Source organism: Eriocheir sinensis, unplaced genomic scaffold (assembly GCF_024679095.1).
Source record: "Eriocheir sinensis breed Jianghai 21 unplaced genomic scaffold, ASM2467909v1 Scaffold36, whole genome shotgun sequence".
NCBI lineage: Eukaryota > Metazoa > Arthropoda > Malacostraca > Decapoda > Varunidae > Eriocheir > Eriocheir sinensis.
In genome coordinates, this window is record NW_026111676.1 from 436,018 (window position 1) to 459,056 (window position 23,039).

General features: G+C 44.1%; 1 long non-coding RNA gene across 4 annotated transcripts; it reads left to right on the plus strand.

Annotated features, from left to right (window-relative positions):
- Window positions 1-10,329: 10,329 nt before the first annotated feature.
- Window positions 10,330-22,991, plus strand: LOC126991902 (uncharacterized). Of its 4 annotated transcripts, none has more exons than XR_007745913.1 (9): window positions 10,336-10,490; window positions 16,998-17,138; window positions 17,419-17,559; window positions 17,712-17,822; window positions 18,705-18,869; window positions 19,754-19,864; window positions 21,355-21,468; window positions 22,194-22,327; window positions 22,813-22,990. It is a non-coding gene; the product is annotated as an uncharacterized LOC126991902 (long non-coding RNA). The 4 variants fall into 4 exon arrangements; XR_007745915.1 differs by lacking the exon at window positions 10,336-10,490 and adding an exon at window positions 12,318-12,328; XR_007745914.1 differs by lacking the exon at window positions 16,998-17,138 and having other exon boundaries at window positions 10,330-10,490; window positions 22,813-22,989.
- The last annotated feature ends 48 nt before the right edge of the window (window positions 22,992-23,039 follow it).

Below are 23,039 nucleotides of genomic sequence, written 5' to 3' on the forward strand. Positions count from 1 at the left end.
TCTCTTTTAAGACCTGCAACCCCTCCCAGTGAATCCATCGTCATGGTTGTAGTTCTCTTCCTCTTCTTTTTTTCTTTGGTTTATTCCGATTATCAATTTTATTGTTTTTATCATTATTGATTATTATTAATACCTCCGCCAACGGAGTTGGAAGGTGATATTTTCGGTCCGGTCACTATGTTTATGTATTTGTTTGTTCGTTAACAGTCTCCTGAGCACAATTTTGCGGATATCTCATCCAATTTTTCAGGGAAGCTTCGCGTTCATCCAGAACAGAACGAATTAATTTTTTTGTCAAAGGTCAAAGTTCAAGGTCAAGGTCGCAAAAAACGTCATTGGCCATAACTTCGGTTCTCGTCATCGTAGAGACTTCCGACTTGGTTCATATTTTAGCTCATGGAAAGACGCACCTTGCATGGCCTTGACCTTGACCTCTAACCTTGACCTAAAAAAAGTTCGACCAAGGTCAAAGTTTCCGAAAAATATAATTTCATCAAATGCTTCCATAAGATGCACCTCGTCCATCCAGAATATAACCCATTAAATCTTTTATGTCAAAGGTCAAGTTCGCACAAAATGTCAGATTGGCCATAACTTCTGTTCTCGTCATCGTAGAGACTTCAGACTTGGTTCATATTTTAGCTCATGGAATGACGCACCTTGCATGGCCTTAACCTTAACCTTTGACCTTGACCTCCAAAAGTTCGGCCAAGGTCAAAGTTTCCAAAAAAAAAAATCATCAAATTTCGAAACAAATGCTTCCACATGATGCATAGGCTCACAGTTGATGCCCATACCAATTTTCAGGACAATCTTTGGCGGAGGTGTGCACTCTACGAGTGCTATGCGTCTAGTTATTGTTATTATTTCGCATTTTCTCTTATTATTTGTATCACGAATAATATTAACATAATTATTGTATTTCTACTATTTTAACTACTGCTACTGCTACTACTACTACTACTACTACTACTACTACTATTGATACTACTACTACTGCTACTACTACTACTGCTACTACTACTACTACTACTATTACTACAACTACTACTACTACTACTACTACTACTACTACTACTACTACTACTACTACTACTACTACTACTACTACTACTACTACTACTACTACTACTACTACTACTACTACTACTACTACTACTACTACTACTACTACTAACACTCCTCCTCCTACTACTACTACTACTACTACTACTACTACTACTACTACTACTACTACTACTACTACTACTACTGCTACTACTACTACAACTACTAACACTCCTACTTTTTTTTTTTTTACAACAAAGGAGGCAGCTCAAGGGCGCACAAAAAAAGAAAACAATAATAAAAAAAAGGCCCGCTACTCGCTGTTCCTAAAAAGAAACAAAAGAGGTGGCCGAAAGGAAGATCAAATACGGGAGGAGAGGTGTCCTGATACCCTCCTCTTGAAAGAGTTCAAATCGTAGGCAGGAGGAAATACAGATGAAGGAAGATTGTTCCAGAGTTTACCAGCGTGAGGGATGAAAGAGTGCAGATGCTGGTTAACTCTTGCATAAAGGGTTTGGACAGTATAGGGATGAGCATGAGTAGAAAGTCGAGTGCAGCGGGGCCGCGGGAGGGGGGGAGGCATGCAGTTAGCAAGTTCAGAAGAGCAGTCAGCGTGGAAATATCGATGGAAGATAGAAAGAGAGGCAACATTGCGGCGGAATTTAAGAGGTAGAAGACTATCAGTATGAGGAGGAGAGCTGATGAGACGAAGAGCCTTAGCCTCCACTCTGTCCAGAAGAGCTGTGTGAGTGGAGCCCCCCCACACATGAGATGCATACTCCATACGAGGGCGGACAAGGCCCCTGTATATGGACAGCAACTGTGCAGGGGAGAAGAACTGGCGGAGACGGTACAGAACGCCCAGCCTCGAGGAAGCTGATTTAGTAAGAGATGAGATATGAAGTTTCCAGTTGAGATTTTGAGTTAAAGATAGACCGAGGATGTTTAGTGTTGAAGAAGGTGACAGCTGAGTGTTGTCGAAGATTAGGGGATAGGTGTTTGGAAGATTGTGTCGAGTGGATAGGTGGAGAAACTGTGTTTTTGAGGCGTTGAAGGACACCAGATTATTCTTGCCACAATCGGAAATAATAGTAAGGTCTGAGGCTAAGCGTTCTGCAGCCGCCAGCCTTGAGTCGTTAAGTTCCTGAAGGGTGGGTCTTCTATTAAAAGAAGTTGAGTAATGCAGAGTGGAATCATCGGCGTAGGAATGGATAGGACAGTTCGTTTTGGAAAGAAGATCATCAATGAACAACAGAAAAAGAGTGGGAGATAGGACAGAACCCTGTGGGACACCACTGTTAATAGATTTAGGAAAAGAACAGTGACCGTCTACCACGGCAGAAATAGAACGGTCAGAAAGGAAACTGGAGATAAAGGTACAGAGAGAAGGATAGAAACCGTAGGAGGGTAGTTTAGAAAGCAAAGATTTGTGCCAGACCCTATCAAAAGCTTTTGATATGTCCAGCGCAATAGCAAAAGTTTCACCGAAACGGCTAAGAGAGGATGACCAAGAGTCAGTTAAGAAGGCTAGGAGATCACCAGTAGAACGCCCCTTGCGGAACCCATATTGGCGATCAGATAGAAGGTCAGAGGTGGAAAGGTGCTTTTGAATCTCCCGGTTAAGGATTGATTCAAAAGCTTTAGATAGACAAGAAAGTAAAGCTATAGGACGGTAGTTTGAGGGATTGGAGCGGTCACCTTCTTAGGTACAGGCTGTATGAAGGCATACTTCCAGCAAGAAGGAAAGGTAGATGTTGACAGGCAGAGGCGAAAGAGTTTGACCAGGCAGGGTGACAGCACGGAGGCACAGTTTTTAAGGATAATAGGAGGCACTCCATCAGGTCCATAAGCCTTCTGAAGATTGAGGCCAGAGAGGGCATAGAAAACACCATTTTGAAGAATCTTTATAACAGGCATAAAGGAGTCAGAGGGGGGATGAGTAGGAGGAATATGCCCAGAATCGTCCAGAGTTGAGTTTTTAGAAAAAAGTTTGAGAGAAGAGTTCAGCCTTAGAGATAGATGAGACGGCAGTGTTGCCGTCAGGACTGAGGAGTGGAGGGAAAGATGAAGAAGTGAAGTTGGAGGATAAGTTTTTGGCTAGATGCCAGAAGTCACGGGAAGAGTTAGAGAAAGCAAGGTTTTGACATTTTTTATTAATGAAAGAATTTTTGGTTAGTCGGAGAATAGATTTGGCACGATTTCGGGCAGAAATGTAAAGTTCATAATTAGCATTAGTTTGAAGGCTCTGGTACCTTTTGTAAGCTACCTCTCTATCATTGACAGCACGAGAACAAGCGTGATTAAACCAAGGCTTTTTAGCGTAAGGAGTAGAGAAAGAACGAGGAATGTATGCCTCCATTCCAGAGACAATCACCTCTGTGATGCGCAGAGCACACACAGAGGGGTCTCTATCCTGGAAGCAATAATCATTCCACGGGAAATCGGAAAAGTACATCCTCAGGTCCTCCCACCGAGCTGAAGCAAAATGCCAGAAGCATCGCCTCCTCGGTGGGTCCAGAGGGTGTACAGGAGCGATAGGACAGGATGCAGAAATAAGATTGTGATCGGAGGAGCCCAACGGAGAGAACAGTTTGACAGAATAAACAGAAGGGTTTGAAGTAAGGAAGAGGTCTAGAATGTTGGGCCGATCTCCAAGACGGTCGGGAATACGTGTAGGGTGCTGGACCAACTGCTCTAGGTCGTTGAGGATAGCAGAGTTGTAGGCTTGTTCACCAGGGTGGTCAGTGAAAGAGAATGAAAGCCAAAGCTGGTGGTGAACATTGAAATCTCCTAGGATGGAGATTTCAGCGAAGGGAGAGTGGGTCAAGATGTGCTCCACTTTAGAATTCAAATAGTCAAAGAATTTTACATAGTTGGTAGAGTTAGGTGAGAGATAAACAGCACAGATGTATTTAGTAATAGAATGACAATGAAGTCTTAGCCAGATGGTGGAAAATTCAGAAGAGTCAAGGTCGTGGGCACGAGAGCAAGTGATGTTGCGCACGTAGGCGCAACATCCAGCTTTGGATTGAAATTTAGGATAGAGATAGTAGGAGGGAACAGAGTAGAGATTGCTGTCAGTAGCCTCAGAAACCTGTGTTTCGGTAAGGAAGAGAAGGTGAGGTTTAGAGGAGGAGAGATGATGTTCCACAGAATGAAAATTAGAGCGAAGACCGCGAATGTTGCAGAAATTGAGAAGAAAGAGGTTCGAGGAGTTATCAAGACTACTACTACTACTACTGCTACTACTGCTACTACTACTACTACTACTACTACTACTACTACTACTGCTAATACTATTACGTCTCAGAGCACTGCCGCCACTGGGAGTTCAGGTGCCAGGATGGTTCGTGTATCAACAAACGATTACACTGCAACGGCTGCCGAGACTGCCGCGATGGCTCAGACGAGTGGCACTGCAGACTATACTGGTTCTGGCCGCGGCCATGGCACCACGATACTACAGACACACGGAGACATACACTGGTTACATATATTGGTTGTGTTCTACATATTGCCTTCGTATTGTATAGACTACCTTTGCAAATAGGCCCCTCACCATTAACCGTTTGGTGGTCATTACTGGCCAGTCCAGAAGCCTTGCAAGTAATGGATGTATGTATATACTTATTGGAGTGTTTGTGATTTATTGTTCTCATAAATGTAAGGTGTGTTTGTCAGGGATTCATTACTCTTCCTCTCCTTCTCAGGGCGGAACAGATGTTCGGCCCCCAACCCAAGAGGGAAGGCACTGCTGTAAGCCGAAAGCAACCCATCCCATCAGGACACTTGACGGAGAGGCACTACTTGGCCCAACGGAGGCAGTGTGTGGAGGCATGAACAGGGGCCACCGCTCTAGACACGGCTAAGGGAGGAGACACTTCTGTAAGCCGTAAGCAACCCACCCCATCAGGACACTTGACGGAGAAACACTACTTGGCCCGACGGATGCGGTGTGTGGAGGCAGGTGGGGAGGCCTTGGGAAGATGATGAACTGCTCTGTAGTGCCGGTGTAGCGGACCAGACACTCCCCCGGAGGATAAGTTTCCAAAGTAGCAACAACGGCTGACTCCTTAAGGCACAAGACCCAAAACAAGATATATCTGTGCGACCTACAGTGCTTGATGTGTTCTCCAGACCGTATACCGCAGTCAGTCCGCTAATCAGTCCTCAGTTCACTCAGCGTCAAGGTACAGTGTACACACAAAGTATGGCACTGTAACATGAGTCTCTGCTGACTGGACGCGATGGCCCATTGTTTCATTCACTTCTCGGCAGTGTGGTTGAGTGGTTACCATGCGGGCCCCGCATTCAAGACGTTCTGGACGACGCGGGTTCGAATCCGGCCGCTACCATCTGGGATTTTTCAGTCACCCCCGACTGGCCTAAGACTACCCACATGCTATCCTGAAGACCACCCATCAACCCGGACTCTAGAAGAAACCGTTCAAGTGACTCAAGAATGAATTCGGAGGGGCAGCATGAGCCAAGAATAAAAATGGCGCCAATATAAAAATTACCTGAGCCATGAAGCACTTGGGCTGGCCACCAGGCCCCTGAAGAATTCCTACCGACGCTATAGGCTAACACTTACAAAAAATCTGAGGTCTTTGGGGTTCAGGAGATATGAAAATGGCAGCGGGCTTTTTTTTTATCTTCCTGACCTGCCTTTTTTGCTGTAAAAAAAATCTTTAGCAACTCCCATCGTCTGGGGCGTGGGGGCCGCGCATGCGCAATTGTTGGTGTGGGAACTTCTTGCCCGCCACAACGGTTGTAGTATTTTGAGTGACCTAAGAAGGATCATGTTTGGGGGCCAGTCGTGTACTCCGTCCTGTATTTATTGGGGTAATTGCATTATATGAAAGTGTCACATCTCAATAAAATAACGATTTTTTCAAAGAATGTACTGAGGGTTCCCTGCTTCCCTGGGTTCTCCAAATGATTCTGTCCACTGTTAGAACTTTAGAACTTTTTACTGCACACTTTGCAGGAGCAGCGTCTACTGCCTTTTTGTTGCTTTTCTTCCCCCTGAGCTGCTTCCTCTCCTTATAAAAAAAAAAGTAGGTGCCTGCGTCCCTTACACATGTTTGGCTGTAGTTCTCTCTCTAATGAACTGTTCCTGGCATGCCATTTATCTGTAGCCTTTATCAGCATTATCGTGGTTTTATTTAAACAGCTGTTGGTGTATTGTAAGTAATATTAATAAAAACACAGATTGACTTGCACGATCACCTAACAAGCGAGTGTGACAACCTAGCTTCGATGCTCCACAAGTGACGAGTGGACGGAAACACCAAAACATGGCGACGTCACCGGTGCAGGAATGTTTCTGGTCATGTTTTGCTTCGTGAGATCAAGGAGGATATTAAGTGTTTGACATATTTGATTACTGATATATACAGCTTGGTTTTATCTGATAACACACACACACACACACACACACACAGACACTCAAATGTCTCTGGCATTGAGTCACACATTCCACGAACTTTATCTACTACTCATGCTAAAAATCCTTGTTTTAATCAAGCTTGTTCTCGTGCTATTAAAGATAGAAAAGCAGCTCACAAACGGTACCAGAGCCTTCGCACTCCCGCTAATCACGATCTGTACATTTCTGCCCGGAGTCGTGCCAAATCTATTCTCCGACTTACCAAAAACACTTTCAAAAATAGAAAGTGCCGCATTCCTGCTTCTTCTAATTATTCCAGGGACTTCTAGCACCTAGATAAAAATATCTTCTCCAATTTCACTTCGTCATTTTTTTCTGGAGTTTTCCAGCAGAAGGAATAAAAGAATGAAGATGCTGGTGAAATCTTGTAAAAAGAGATTTAGAAAGAATAAGGATGAGCAAAAGTGGAAAATCGTGTGCAGCTGGACCACGGGAGGTGGGGAGGCATACAGTTAACAAGGTCAAAAGAGCAGTCAGCATGAAAATATCGATATAAGATGGAAAGAGATGCAACACTGCGGCGGAATTCATGAGGTAGAAGACTACCGGTAAGAGGAGGGGAGTTGATGAGTCGAAGAAGTTTTGACTCCACTCTGTCTAGCAGAGCTGTATGTGTGCAGCCATTACACATTATAAGATACATACTCCATACAAGGGCGGACAAGCCCTCTGTCTATGGGAAGCATCTGGTAGGTGGAAAAGAACTGGCAGAGACGATACAGAATGGCCAGTGAGTTAAGGACAGACCGAGAATGTTTATTGTTGGAGGTGCTAACTTTTTGTTGCCGAAAACTACGGATAGGTATTTTGAAGATTTGTCGAGTTGACCGTGGAGAATTTGAGCTTTTGAGGCATTGAAGGATACCAAGTTCTTTCCCCTCCATTCAGAATTGATAGTAAGATCTGAGGATAAGCGTTCTGCAGCGTCCAGCTGAGAGTCATCTAATTACTGTATGGAGGGTCATGCGTTGAAAGATGTTGAGTAATGCAAGTCATTAGCGTAGGAGTGGCTAAGTTTTTTTTTATCCCTATGACGCCGGTAGGTTTCTTGGGGGCCTAATGGTCGTCCCCAGACTGTTATGGCGCAGACAAGTGTTTATAGTGGCGCCATCCTGCTTGGGTCATCCTGCCCTCCGGAACTCAACTCAGATCCTACTTTAAGAGAGAATCTAAAGTTCAGGTTGATAGGTGATCAGTTGATAGGTGGTCTTCAGGACAGTATGTGGACAATCTTAGGCCATTCGTCGGTGACAGAGAAATCTAAAAAAAGCTTTGAGCGGCGGGCGGTACGCAAACCCGGGTACTCTTAGACACGGCACCCGCACGCTAACCACTCAGCCACCGCCTCCTCTTGAAATGGTTATTAATGGACAACAGAAAGAGAGTCGGAGATATAACTGTGTTCCTTGGGGCACCACTGTTGAAAGGTTTAGGAGCAGAACAGTGTAAGTCTATCACAGCAGTGAGAGATCGTCCAGAAAGAAAATTGGAGATAAAAGTACATAGAGAGGGATAGAGTCAGTAGCAGGGTAGTTTACGTAGAAAGCAAACATGTGTGCCAAAGTCAGTCAAAAGCTTTCGAGATGTCTAATGCTACAGCAGAAGTTCCACCAAAACGGCTAAGATAGGATAACCAGGAGTCAGTTAGGAATGCAAGAAGATCACCGGTAGAGGATCCCTTGCGGAACCCATACTGGCGATCAGACAGGTCAAAAGTTGATAGTTGCTGAAGAATTTCCTTGTCAAGGATTCAATAAAAAGCTTTCGAAAGACAGAAAAAGTAGAGCTATAAGACGGTAGTTTGAGGGATCGGAACGGTCACCCTTCTTAGGCACAAGCTGTATGCAGGAGTACTCCCTGCAGGAAGGAAAGGTAGATGTTGAAAGGCAGAGATGAAAGAGTCAGATCAGGCAGGGTGTCAGCACGGAAACACAGATTTTAAGAACAATAGGAGGCACCCCATCGGGTCTATAAGCCTTCTGAGTGTTGAGGCCAGAGAGGGCATAGAAAACATCGCTCTTAAGGATTTAAACAAGAAGTATAGTGGAGTCAGAGGTGGGTGAGTACGAGGAATATGCCCTGAATCGTGCAAAGTGAAATTTTATTTTTGAGGAGAGCAAAGTTGTAGGCTTGTCCACCAGGCTGGTCAGTGAAAGCGTATGAAAGCTAAAGCTGATGGTTAAAACTGGAACCCCATAAGATGGAGATATAAATGAAGGGAGAGTGAGTCAAGATGTGCTCCACTTAAGATTTCATATAGTCAAAGAACTTTACATAGCTGGTAGAGTTAGGTGAGACATAGACAGCACAGATGTATTTAATAATAGAATGACAATGATGTCTTAGCCAGATAGCAAAAAAATTCTGAAGAATCAAAGTCGTGGGCACGTGAGGATGTGATGTCGTTGCAACGCAGATCCAACCTTGGATTTAGATTTAGTATATAAATAGTAGTAGGAAATATAGTAAAGATTACTGCTAGTAGCCTCAGAAACCTGGGTTTCGATGAGGAAGAAAAGGGGAGGTTTAGAGGAGGAGAGATGGTGCTCCACAAAACGGAAAATAGTACAAAGACCGCGAATGTTGCAAAAGTTGATGAAGAGAAAGTCGGAAGAGTATCAAGACACCTCTTTGGTCTAGAGCCAGGAGTGAATTATTCATGACATCCTTGCATTGCATTAATCCCCCAGCTGAATAGTCACCGTGGGCGCCCGAAAACGCCCTAACCGCCGCCATGTTCAGCAACATTTTCATGGGTCTTTGGCCAAAGTTGCAAGACAATTTGTTAAAGACAAAATATGATAACGTAAAAGCCAAAATAAAGAACGAAATAACTACATGTGAATCACCAAGATGGTTCTCCAGACACCTGTCACACCTTTTACTCTTTTCATAATTTCAACACCTGTCTTTATCTAAAACCCTTCTTTCCTGTCCATTTTTTTCTTCACAATTTCAAAACTCGTCTTTATCTTAAACCCTTCTTTCCCTTCCACATTTTTTTTCGTAATTTCAAGACTCCATCTATAACCCTTCTTTCCTCCCCATCCTTTTTTTTATGATTTCAAAACTCGTCTTTCCTACAACCCTTCTTATCTGTCCCTTTCCTTCTCTCTGTTCCCCTGAGCAGCCACCTTTTCTCTAAAAATAAAAAATATATATTGCACACCCCTTTGGTCTGATCGTCTTTTTCTGACTCACAGCTCTCAGCCCTGTCACCGAGTCATCCTCCCATAAATCACTGGCGCTTTCCTGTGTCTTATCTTTTTACTCCTATCTCATCTTACCAAAGACTTCTGACGTCTGGCACATAATTATTTTTTATTAGCTAACTCGAGCCATCTGCTCACTTCCCCCTACACACCTTCCAGCCCCAATTTTGTCATCCTCAGCAGGTTTGTTAGCTTTACCAGGTCACTTGATAACATATCTTTGACTTGTTACCTTAAATATTTTCAGCCAACAGATCCCTAATTCGTTTCCTCAGACTGCTTCAGCTTAGGAACTGGTCTTGTAACTATTAATTTTAACTTAAAAGGTTCTGGAGTCGTCGACGGCGTGCTAATGGCGGCAGCGTTTTATTGATTTTGCAACAGCCAGGGATCGCTTATCATTAATACTTGCTTCCTGTTGGTTATCACGTCTCACTGATAAGTAACCACATCGATAGGAACACGTCATATTCGGTGTATTTCCTGCCTCTTATCACCTCCTACGCCTTAATCTTACTTTTTTGTCATTGCCTAGATAACCCGTTCTTTATGCATTCCGTGCCTATACCCATTTCAAAATGGCGGAAGTCGTGGCCTTACATATACGTCTAGAGCCACCCTGAGCCACGCTACTTTGTTCCGCTCGGCCCCAGCGTGCGGGTCCCGTGTGTGTCAGAGGAGGCAAAGAAGCTCACCCCCCAGCCGCCGCCATGCCGCCGCTGCGCTCCCTGGTGGTGGTCCTGCTGCTCGCCGCCTCCCTCGCCCACTCTCTGCCTCAGGTAGACCAGAGACATGCGAGCATTAGGGACAATGAGCAGAACCTAGGAAGCGCTACAGACCGTCACAGTTCTGAGGGAGAACGCGGATGTCACACTCGCCATTGGCTTCAAAATTTGAGACAATCCTGAGTAGAGGAGTCTGAGGGGATGCCCACATAGCTCATGGGTTTAGGAAGGCGATAGATCGTGGCACAAGTTACTTGGTATGGGAAGGGGACCTGCAAGGTTATTTAAGCGTGTTTAATACACAGTAACTAACAGCAATCCTTGCGATGTCCCAAAGTATTTATTTATTTTTTTACATCCCCGCCTATAGAGCCGGCAGGCTTTCTTCAGGGGGCCAGATGGTCGGCCCAAGCCCGTCGTGGCGCAGGCAATTTTTTTATAGTGGCGCCAATTATGCTTGGCTCATGCTGCCCCCCCGGAACTCATTCTTGATTCACTGGACGGTTTCTTCTAGAGTCCGGGTTGATGGGTGGTCTTATGGACAGGATGTGCGTAGTCTTAGGCTACTCGGCGGTGACTGAAAAATCCCAGGTGGGGATTCGAACCGACGTTGTCCATGGCATGGTGAATGTGTGCCTAGCACGCTAAGCACTCAGCCACCACCTACCCATGTATAGCATTTGAGCAGATATTTTGAACGTATGGTGTTGGGACGAGACTTGGGACAAAGTGTCGCTTCATTGAACACGAATTGACAACAAAAACTTCAGAAAACTCGTAAAATCAACTTAAAATCTTAACCATAAACTGGGAAAAAAATATCAGACAAGTGTCACTGAAACTATTTGAGTTTGGAATAAATGGTTAATCTCTGTAACTAATACTGTTTTGCAAACCCCCAAGGTATATTAATAAATATGTGACCCTTGTTATTTTATCTGAATCGTTTTCTCTCGAGAAAAAAATGTAATAAAGAAACAGCTAATTGGTGATTATGCGATAGTTACCGCAATGGATAAAACGCAACACACGAACTATTTCTCGCAGTTAAAGTTCATTACATCGGGACAAAAATCATGTATACATATTAAGCAAATTCATATGCATATAAGAAAGGACATACTCTTTCATTTACCGTTCTGATACGTAATAAGATTAGATAAAGATTGCCTTAAATTATCACAATGCTGAGGAAGTCTTTAACTCTAAATCTACTCAAAGAAAAATCAAGTTGATTCTTTTTGGTATGAAAACTCAATTATCATGTTAGGACAGCTTGTTGGGAGGGTGGGTCAACCCCAAGGATTCATCGGTAGTACGAAGAATTCCAATTCTCCTTCAATATGATTACTAGCGACCTTCTTCTAACTCCGCCACCAAATGGTCTGAAAACAAAACACGCCCACCGTGGTGACAGTGAACACGGAGACGACATCTGAATGATCGGTGTTGCTCAGAGGTACCACCGGGAATGGTGTCGTAGGGTGGGAGAGGCAATGTGCCCCCGGGGTATACTCCCGTGAACTGATATATTTAACGAGGGACAGGAAAATGTATGCGTAGTCTCCTACATTTATTTTTGACGCCATTTTTTTTCGTGTGTGTGTGTGTGTGTGTGTGTGTGTGTGTGTGTGTGTGTGTGTGTTATCACGCATCTACACGGGTCCTCTATGTCTCACTCTCCTCCCATTACATGGTCAGGATGACCCGAGCCGAAACTTAGACTTTACTTTTGCGGACAAGACGAGGGTGCTGGCCAGCAGGGTGTCAGGCCGTGACCTGACGCGACCTCGGCGACAATCTTCGTCAAGCAGGCTCGTGGACTACCAAGGAGGCTCAGGAAAGCTGGAGTACAAGGACGAGAGACATGGACGAGCCTGTGACTGACTCGGGTGAGCTGGTTTGTTTGATTCTTGCCTTTATTTCAAAGTAAAAAGATGGGATGCATGTCAATGGTGGGCCATTCCCACATATGTTCTTTTGTAGATATAAGGGTAGGAACTTCTCCCTCAGCAGGAGAGGAACAACATGTCCGTTTTTTGTGTCATCATCATATCTTGTCACTCCACCACTGGCACCACTGGAGGGATCTTTCGTTTGCTTCCAGGAGATCTTGGTTGGAGCAGCTTGGGCCCAACACGCAGCCTCGGAGAATATGTTCCATTGTTTGACTGGGCTCACCACAGGGGCAGGCTGCGCTAGCCGCCAGTCCCCACCTCTGAAGGTTTCCGTTTGTCTTGCCAACTCCAGTCCTGGCACGGTTTAGGGTTACCCACTCTTTCCTGTTAAACGATGTTCCGTTCGGGAGGTTTTCAGATGGTGGGGGGAGTGGCCCATGTGGTGAGGTCCTACTAATCTCCATCCACTGCTCATGCCGATATTGAGTTGGTGTGCGTCCTTGTAGCCCTATAACAGTGGCGAAGCTCTTGCGTGAGACAAGCCTTCGCCGCATTTCTTGGTGACCATACAGTGGGTGTCGGTTGTCGGTCAATTGCTTGTCACGCTCCTGCTTGGTGATTGCGTCACGTCTGATGTAGGGGCGCAATGCTTGCAAGGCTATATAGGGCCGGTAGTGGGGTCGACTTCAGGTTGCCTGTTATTATTCAGCGGCAAGCCCGGTTTAATTCTGGGTCCACAGTTGTTGCATGGCAGGACCGTGCCACACGGGGCACAGTATTCCGCGTGGAGTAGCACAGTGCCATGGCGGTTGTTTTTAGGGTTTGTGGGTTGGTTCCCCATGAAGAATTTGCAAGTTTTTGTAATAGGTTGTTTCGGGTTGCGACTTTTTCTTTAAGTTTCCTTGTGTGCTCTTTAAAAGACAATGTCCTATCCAGAGTCACACCCAGATATACAGGATACTTGGTGTTTTCAAGTGTTTTGTTTTCCCAAGTGACCTTGAGGCTTCTTTCTGCTTGGCTGTTGTTAAGATGGAATGTGCAGACTTGGATTTTTCCTGGGTTGGCATTTAGGAACCAACGTTTGTAGTAGGTTAATAGAGACTGCAGTGCATCTGTGAGGCTGGTTTCGATGGCATGGAAGGATTTTGCTTGCATCGCAATGCAAAGATCGTCTGCATAGATAAATCTGCGGATGTTCTGGAGTTGCGGCTGGTCATTGGTGTAAATGTTGAATAACATTGAGCCAACACCGATCCCTGTGGTAATCCGTTCCTTTGTAGCCTCCACCTGCTTTTTTTGCTGTTCATCTCTACAAAGAACCTCCGGTTGTTCAGGAGGGACTCTATCACCCGGACAACGGTTGAATTTTTCACTAATTTGGCTACCTTAAATAGGAGAGCCCTGTGATTCACCGTGTCATATGCCGCAGTGAGGTCAACGAAGACTGCTCCAGTTTTCAGTTGTTTTTCAAAGCCGTCTTCTATGTATTGTGTGAGGTTCAGGACCTGGCCGCAGCAGGAGCGGCCAGGTCTAAAACCTGCCTGGTCGTGGGACAGTTGGTCATCCACTGTGGGTAGAATTCGGATCATAATCAAGCGTTCATACAGCTTATACAGACAACAGTAGAGAGATTGGTCTGTAGTTCTTAGGGGATGTTGGGTCTTTTTCCGGTTTTAAGAGAGCTACGACTTTGGCTTTTTTCCATGTTTTTGGTATCTTTAGAGTTGTTACACAGGTGTTCAGCAACTCAAGGAGCCATTGACGAGTTTTAGGTCCGAAATTATGTATCATTTCTGCTGTGATGCCGTCTAATCCAGATGCTTTGCCAAGTTTAATTGTTTTTATGCCTTCATCCAGTTCCTCTGTCGAAAATGGGAAGAATTGTTCTTCACTATTGTTCATATAGTCGGTCATTTCAACGTTCATGTTCTTTTTGTGTCCCCTTTCCTTATTTTTGGGTTTGCCATTCAATAGTAGTTGGTGTGCAACTTTGTCCGGGGTAACTGCAGCTACGCTTATGTTGGTATTCTTCTCGGTGTTTAGTTTCCGAATTGTTTTCCAGGCCTGTTTACTATTGTGAGTCATATCTATTCCGGTTATTAGTTCCTGCCATCTGTCCTTTTTTCCTGTGCTTATCAGGTCGAGCAGTGACTCGCCTAGTTCTATGGTGTTTTCAGAGAATGGATCGTCATTATATGCCTGTTGGTATTCCTGGTACAACATCTTACTTTGGCTGGTGAGACAAGGTATATACTGTTTTCTGTGCCCTCTTGGGATGTTCTTTGTTGCAACATTCCAGACAAGTTTTTGGAAATGTTCATAATCTCCAGGACATGGGTTAATGCTGGTTATTTCGGCCTCTAGTTCGGTTGTAAACTTTTCCCAATTTGCCTTTCGGAAATTAAATCTAGGTATTCGTTTGCTTTCGGTTGGTCTTAGAACAGGTCTGATCTCTATTGCCACTGGTCTATGTTGAGATCTTGGGATTGGTTTCAAGATGGATTTCTCAAAGTTGTTGAAGAGTTTGGATGAGGCAAAAGCTAAATCGGGGTTGTAGCCTCTTCTCCATCTAGTACTTAAGAAAGATGGTCTGTGCTTGGCATCATGGAGGAGGATGAAATTTTTATTCAAAGCCCAGAGTTCCACTTCTTCACCATCCCTGTTTGTCTGGCTGTAGCCCCAGGTGGTACTGTGACTATTAAAATCACCGATAACCAAGCAGGCTTTTTCGCCGTTCAGGTTGTGGTTTGCTGGGCAGACAAATGGTGTTGGAGGAGGTTTATACACTGATGTGATGATGAGGTGTTCGGTTTCGACTTGAAGGATTTCGATTCTATCAGCGGAGTGATTACTACAGCTCTGGATGTTCGATTGATCTCTTGTATAAATAGCACTGCCATGGACAGGGCTTGGTTGGTGGATAACAAGATTCATGCCAGGGATGTTTCTTGGCCGTGAGCTGCAGTGTGTCTCTTGTAAACATAAGATATCGGCTTTCAGAGTTCCAAGGATCTCTAATTTTGCCGACGAAAGTCCTTCAGCATTAAAGCTGATGATTTTGGATAGTGTCATCTCCGAGGGCCGAGGGTTGATCCTTTTACCACCCTAGAGTGTTTGTGGCTTTGTGTAGTACAGCAGTTGGTCTCCTTTCGGATAACAGGGGCACCACGTGAAGGTCTGCTGCTTGCCCCCATGTGAGTTCAATTCTATGACGACGACGAAGGAAGGAAATGTTAACCTCTGGAACTTCAGAGCTATGCTTAATAATTATCGTACATCCTTGTGCAAATTAATTGAAACAGGCAATGAAAATATGTTTCCCAAGGATCTTTATTTTTCAAACAAACTAAAACATCTGATAAATGCAAATTAGTAACGGATATGGCCTCCTCTGTTTTTTATGAGCATTTGAACGCGGTTTGGCATAGAATCCACTAGATTTGAACAGTCACTGTTGATTTTTGGGTCCCTGTACCATACCTGAATCAGTGCCTGAATGAGCATTTCTTTAGTTGTGCAGTCCATTGTACGAAGCCTACTTTTGCAAATGGCCCACAAATTTTCAATTGGGCTTACGTCTGGAGAGTTGCCCGGCCAATCAAGCACTTGTATATTCTTCTCTGTCATGAAATTCTTCACAATTTTTGATGTGTGACAGGGAGCAAGGTCCTGTTGAAAGATCCCAGAACCATCAGGAAACCTCTTCTCTAGCTCTGGAACAAGTCTTTTTTGAAGAACATCAATGTATTGTGCTGAACGCATCATTCCTTCAACTGGATGAAGGCTTCCGACACCATAATAACTAAAGCATCCCCAAAACATCTTCTTAAGAGGGTGTTTAACACATTGATCAATGTGAGAATCCCGAATCTTCTCTCCTGATGACCTACGAACATGCTGGCTTCTCTGACCCTGTACAAAAAAATGGCTCTCATCACTAAAAATGACTTTTCTCCACTGTTCCTTGGTCCAATCTTTGTACTTCTTTGCCCACTTATACCGTTTTTCTTTCATTGCTTTGGTTAGAAGCTGTTTTTTCACAGGTCTTCTGGCTCTTCTACCAACTGCGAGGAGCCGTCTGCGAACTGTAGAGGAACTAATTTCGATTCCTTTCTGCTTTAAATCTGTATTCAAAGCGTCGCTCGTTTTGCGTGGATCTTTTTTGCTTTGTCGAATTAAGTAGGCATCGTCTCTTGGAGTAGTTTTTTTCTTACGGCCACATTTCCCCTTACGTTTAGGAGTAACCGATCCAGTGTCATGCTTCAATTTAATGACACGGCTAACAGTTGCAAGACTCACTCCAACGATCTTAGCAATTTCTCGATATGTACTAGATGTATGTTCATGCAAAGTCACAATCTTAGTACGCTTTCTGGGTGTCACGTCCATCTCGGAAAAGTGTTGGCTTATGACTGAGTGACGTCAGACTCATGAGCTGCAGTGGGGTTTCTGATGTATGATGCAATAATTATTGCATCAGCCTAAATCTCATGATGCAATATCGGCTGAATTATTGCATCAGCAAATGTTTAGATGATAATTGATGCAATAGCAGCTCAATTATTGCATTAGCATACTTTAATAAGATGTAATAGCAAATAGTAGGCTAAAATCATGTTTGTTTCAATTAATTTGCACAAGGATGTATGTATGTTTTCCACAGTTAGATTCACATTAAAAAAACGTGGAGTGGGTTGTCCTTGGGACGACTACCATATGTGTCAGAGTGGCAGTATAATTTGTGGTGTGCATGTGTGCGACGCCAAGGTGGACTGTCCGGATGGGGACGACGAGCAGGACTGTGGTGAGTATGTGTGAGTACGTATGTGTGTGTATGTGTGTGTGTGTGTGTGTGTGTGAGAGGGGGGGGGAGAGAGAAGGGAGAGAGAGAGAGAGAGAGGGGAGAGAGAGAGAGAGAGAGAGAGAGAGAGAGAGAGAGAGAGAGAGAGAGAGAGAGAGAGAGAGAGAGAGAGAGTGTCGCGTATATGTTTTGTTCTTTTCTTTGGCGATAAGCAAGAAAGGTAAAATCAATTCTATGATGTTATGCGCGTTCTAATAATCCTGTGCGTGTCTGTTTTTCACAGCTGGACCCGCATTTGATATAAGTGAAAGGAGTTGTCCCGGGGACAGCACATACACGTGTGTGAGCGGCGATACAATTTGTAGAGTGAATATTTGCGACGGCAATAAGGACTGTCCGGATGGGGACGACGAGCAGGACTGTGGTGAGTATCGGGGGGGGGGGGAGAGAGAGAGAGAGAGAGAGAGAGAGAGAGAGAGAGAGAGAGAGCGTGTCTCAATGCCCATTTCTTTCATATATCTTTCTCACACACACACACACACACACACACACACACACACACACACACACACACAGAGTGCAGCGCCGACCAGTTCCTTTGTGATAAAACCAAATGCATACCTAATACTTGGCTCTGTGATGGCGACGAGGACTGTGAGGACAAGACAGACGAACAGGACTGTTCAGGTTAGTACAAAACAGATGATCGACGGAATGCTGGGAATGAGAGCGGGAAAGCGGAATAGAAGTAATCAAGGCGGGCGTAGGGAAGTCGAAAAAGGAGAAAAAGTGGAAGTATTATTGGGAAATGGTTTATGTAGGGTTTGGAAAGAGTCGATGTGAAAGATAACTGTGCTCGACTGATATTCTACAGCAAAAATAGACTGAAACGGGCTAATGGGAAGGGGATTAATCGGTGGAAGAGGTTTATTAGTGTGTCCTGATAATGGGTTTGAGAAGTTTAAGTATGCTTAAGAATTTAGACGGGCGTTGGAAAATTAATGGAAAGATGATAGACTCGTGTGAGGATAAATAGGAAAGGGACTGATGTAGGGCATGGGAAAGTTTGAGGTGCTTGAGAGGGTTAAGGTTGGGGAGCTGAAAGGATAATGAAAAGGATAAATACTATAAGCGGGAAAAATGCGACTGAAGCCGGGCTGGGGAGGGTTGATGTAATGCTTAAGACTGACTGGATGTGTACGACGAGGGCCTATGTTTGACTGATGTTCTTTGTTAATTTCTTTCCCGCTTGTCTTACTTCACTGCACTACCGATCTTCTGGCCATCATCCATTCCCTTCGTCCTCCAGCATTTTCATTCAATTTTATTTTTCTGTGTTTTGCGTGGTTGTTTTAAGAAGGATTTGAAAGTTAATTTTCTTTATAGCAGCAATACTTGTTTTTCCTCGGTAAATGTTCAGTATATATTTGTGTGGAGCCGACTGTACTTTTCTTGATAGTTAATCTGTTTAGACTTGTGACTTCGTTTTTTTGAGACACAGTAACATACGTTAGGGTCGTATATCACTATGACTTGATTTTGTTGATATTATTTTTTCCTGTGTAGTAGCTACGTGTGCATCGCCGAAGAATTTCACCTGTAGTGACGGCACGTGTGCTGCAAGATGTGACGGCAACTATGAGTGTCTCGACAACGCTGATGAAGAAAACTGTCCTTCTACCACTACCACCACCACCCCCACCCCCACCATCACCACCACTACTCCTGCTTTTAGTGATTGGTCATATTTCTCCATCTAGAATCCATATTGGCTTTGTTATAGCCAACATTACAATTTTTTGGGGTTTTCTTAAGGAAACATGCAAACTTAAACCCCGACTATACGGTCCCCGGATATCCGGCAACCCCAAGGGTCCTGGAGATAATTGGTCGCTCAAAGACTGAAACAATTCCAAGAAAAATCGTTGAAATATAACGAATATCTGACCGGGGAATGATCCGAAATACTGGTGCCGCACTTCCGCCAGCTCCAGAGTAGGTCTAGCCTGCGTACAGTTGAGTTGTTAGCCACGCAGCGTTGTGAATCTTTGACGGTGGTCCAGTATAATGAAGCAAGATTCCCTAGATCGTTTTGTCGTTGGCTCCGCGGGTCAGTCCCGCCATGCCACTCTGCCACACAGTCCCAACACCTTTCTTCCTCATATATTAACTCCTTAACTTCAAAATAAAACTAATTAACGATTTAATAATCTAATAGGGCTATGCAGTGCTATGATTGTTTCGTTTTTAGGATAATAACAATGATTTTGTATGAATACCACAACACTTGATTGTATTGTTTTACAACGCTGTCAGTGTGCTGACGGGCTGCCCCACGATAGTCCCTCCAGGCCACCCGCCAGGATAGTAGCTGCCCTGGCTCTCAGTGTCTGTCCCCACACCCGCGCGTGTGTGTGTGTGTGTGTGTGTATGTGTGTGTGTGTGTGTGTGTGTGTGTGTGTGTGTGTGTGAGAGAGAGAGAGAGAGAGAGAGAGAGAGAGAGAGAGAGAGAGAGAGAGAGAGAGAGAGAGAGAGAGCACGTCTATTCCTATTTCTCTAATACCACTATATCTTTCACACACACACACACACACACACACACACACACACACACACAGAGTGCAGTAACGACGAGTTCCTTTGTGATAACACCAAATGCATCCCGAAAGACTGGCTCTGTGATGGCGACGAGGATTGTGAGGACAAGACAGACGAACATGACTGTTCAGGTGAGTACAAAACAGATGGACGACGGAATGCTGGGAATGAGAGCGGGAAAGCGGAATAGTAGTTATCGAGGCGGGCGTAAAGAAGTAAAAGATGGATGAGGAAAAGTTGGAAGTCTTATTTGGGAAATGGTTCACGAAGGGTCTGAAAAGAGTCGATGTGAAAGATTGCTGTGCTGGACTGAGATCCTATTGTGAGTGGATAAATAGGAAAGGGACGAATGTAGGGCATGGGAAAGTTTGGGGTGCTTCAGAGGGTAAAGGGTGGGGAGTTGAGAGTTTAATGAAGAAGGAATAAACAGTATAAGCGGGAAAAATGCGATTGAAGCCGGGCTAGGAAGGGTTGATGTAATGCTTAAGACTGACTGTGGATGTTTGACTGATGTTCTTTGTTATTTCTTTCCCGCTTGTCTTACTTCACTTCACTATACCGATCTTCTGGCCATCATCCATTCCCCTTCGTCCTCCAGCATTTTCAATCAACTTTGTTTCTTCTGTGCTTTGCGTGGTTGTTTTAAGAATCATTTTGAGCTAATTTTCTTTATAGCAGCAGTATTTTTTTTCCTCGGTAAATGTTTAGTATAGGTTTGTGTGGAGCCAACTGTACTTTTCTTGACAGTTGATCTATTTGCGACATGGTTGGCAAAGCCAAAGGCGCGATGGATTTGTTTTACGTTTGTAAGGATTTCACAGGCGAGAAATGGATCGGATGCTGTTTGTGCCCTAAATGGTGTCATGTGAAATGTGCTCATTTGTCTGGAATTAAGCAGGAGAATATACCTAAAATTAATTGGATGTGCACCCCATGCCTCCATAAAGCATCTCTGGCTACCATAATTGTGAAATTGGATGAATTCAAGCAAGAATTATCTAAAGAAATATCTGTGGTATAAACTCCACTCTGGAAGAAATATCTGTGGTATAAACTCCACTCTGGACGATTCTGGGCATATTCATCCTACTCATCCCCCCTCTGACTCAACTATACCTGTTATTAAGATTCTTAAGAATGATGTTTTCTATGCCCTCCCTGGCCTCATCCTTCAGAAGGCTTATTGGCCTGATGGAGTGCCTCCTATTGCCCTTAAAAACTGTGCTTCCGTGCTGACACCCTGCCCGGCCAAACTCTTTCGTCTCTGCCAATCAACATCTACTTTCCTTCCTGCTGGAAGTACGCCTATGTACAGCCTGTGCCTAAGAAGGGTGACCGTTCCTATCCCTCAAACTACCGCCCTATAGCTTTACTTTCCTGTCTTTCTAAAGCTTTTGAATATATCCTTAACCAGAAGATCTATAACCATCTATCCACTTCGGACCTTTTATCTGATCTCCAGTATGGGCAAACAAAACATAACAGAATGCTCAACCTAACGTTTTTCCCCAATCCCTGACCTGACCAATGATGAGGTATCATCTACCCATGGTGTGTCGGCCTTAATTTGTTACTCATTTAACTCCTGCCCAGCCCTGCCTAACTGTGTGCTGTAATGCAGGGTGTGGTGCGGGCCAGTGGCAGTGTAGAGACGGTGGCTGCATCAGTGAAAAGGACCGCTGCGATGGCTGCGTTCACTGCAGGGACGGCTCGGATGAGGAAGGCTGTCGACCTAGTGAGTAGCAAAGACCGTGTGACCGTGCACTAAGGCGGCCTGCTGAGCAGTGACCTTCAAACTTCTCCTACTGTGATGCTGACATCCTTTTAAGACCTGCTACCCCTCCATGTTAAGCCATCGTCATTGTTGTAGTCTTCTTTCTCTTCTTTTCTCTTTGGTTTCTTCTGATTATCAATTTCTTTGTTTTATTATTATTAAATATTATAATAATAATAATAATAATAATAATAATAATAATTATTATTATTATTATTATTATTATTATTATTATTATTATTATTATTATTATTATTAATATCATTATTATTATTATAATTTATTATCATTATTATTATTATATAATTATTGTTATTATTTCACAGTTTCTCTTATTATTCGTATCACCAATAATATTGACAGCATTAGTGTAATAATTCTACTATTTTAACTACTACTACTACTACTACTACTACTACTGCTACTTAACCACTATTACTGCTACTAATTTTACTACTTTTACTACTATTGCTACTTCTACTACTACTACTACTACTACTACTACTACTACTACTACTACTACTGCTACTACTGCTGCTATTACTACTACTACTACTACTGCTACTACTACTACTACTACTACTACTACTACTACTACTACTACTACTACTACTACTACTACTACTACTACTGCTACTACTACTACTACTACTACTACTACTACTACTACTACTACTCCGTCTCAGAGCGCTGCCGCCACTGGGAGTTCAGGTGCCGGGATGGTTCGTGTATCAACAAACGATTACGCTGCAACGGCCGCCGAGACTGCCGCGATGGTCTGACGAGTGGCAATGCAGACCACATTGGCCATGGCACCATGGTAATACACACACACACACACACACACACACACACACACACACACACACACACACACACACACACATGCACACAACGTCACCTAGTGTATACCCTTCATGATACTGTGTTCGCAGCAATCAGACACTCTCCCTCCCCCAGTAAGCGTGTGTCTTTGGAGCGTCAAGAAGTATCAGCTGCCCACTAATGGCGTTAGACTAATGTGATTGTAGTTACCCGCTGTTTACCCCATTTAGTGTACATCACTGGCCAGTGCTAAAGTCTGGCAAATATTGGTTGTGTTCTATATATTGCCTTCGTATTGTATAGACTACCTTTGCAAATAGGCCCCTCCCCATTAACCGTTTGGTGGTCATTACTGGCCAGTCCAGGAGCCTTGCAAGTAATGGATGTATGTATATACTTATTGGAGTGTTTGTGATTTATTGTTCTCATAAGAGTAAGATGTGTTTGTCAGGGATTCAATACTCTCCCTCTCCTTCTCAGGGCGGAACAGATTTACGGAGGCCGATCCTAACCTAAGGGAGGAGGCACTGCTGTAAGCCGAAAGCAACCCACCCATCAGGACACTTGACGGAGAGGCACTACTTGACCCGACGGAGGCAGTGTGTGGAGGCAGGCGGGGAGGCCTTGGGAAGATGATGAACCGCTCTGTAGTGTCCGGTGTAGCGGACCAGAAGCTACCCGGAGGATAAATTCCCAAAGCAACACCA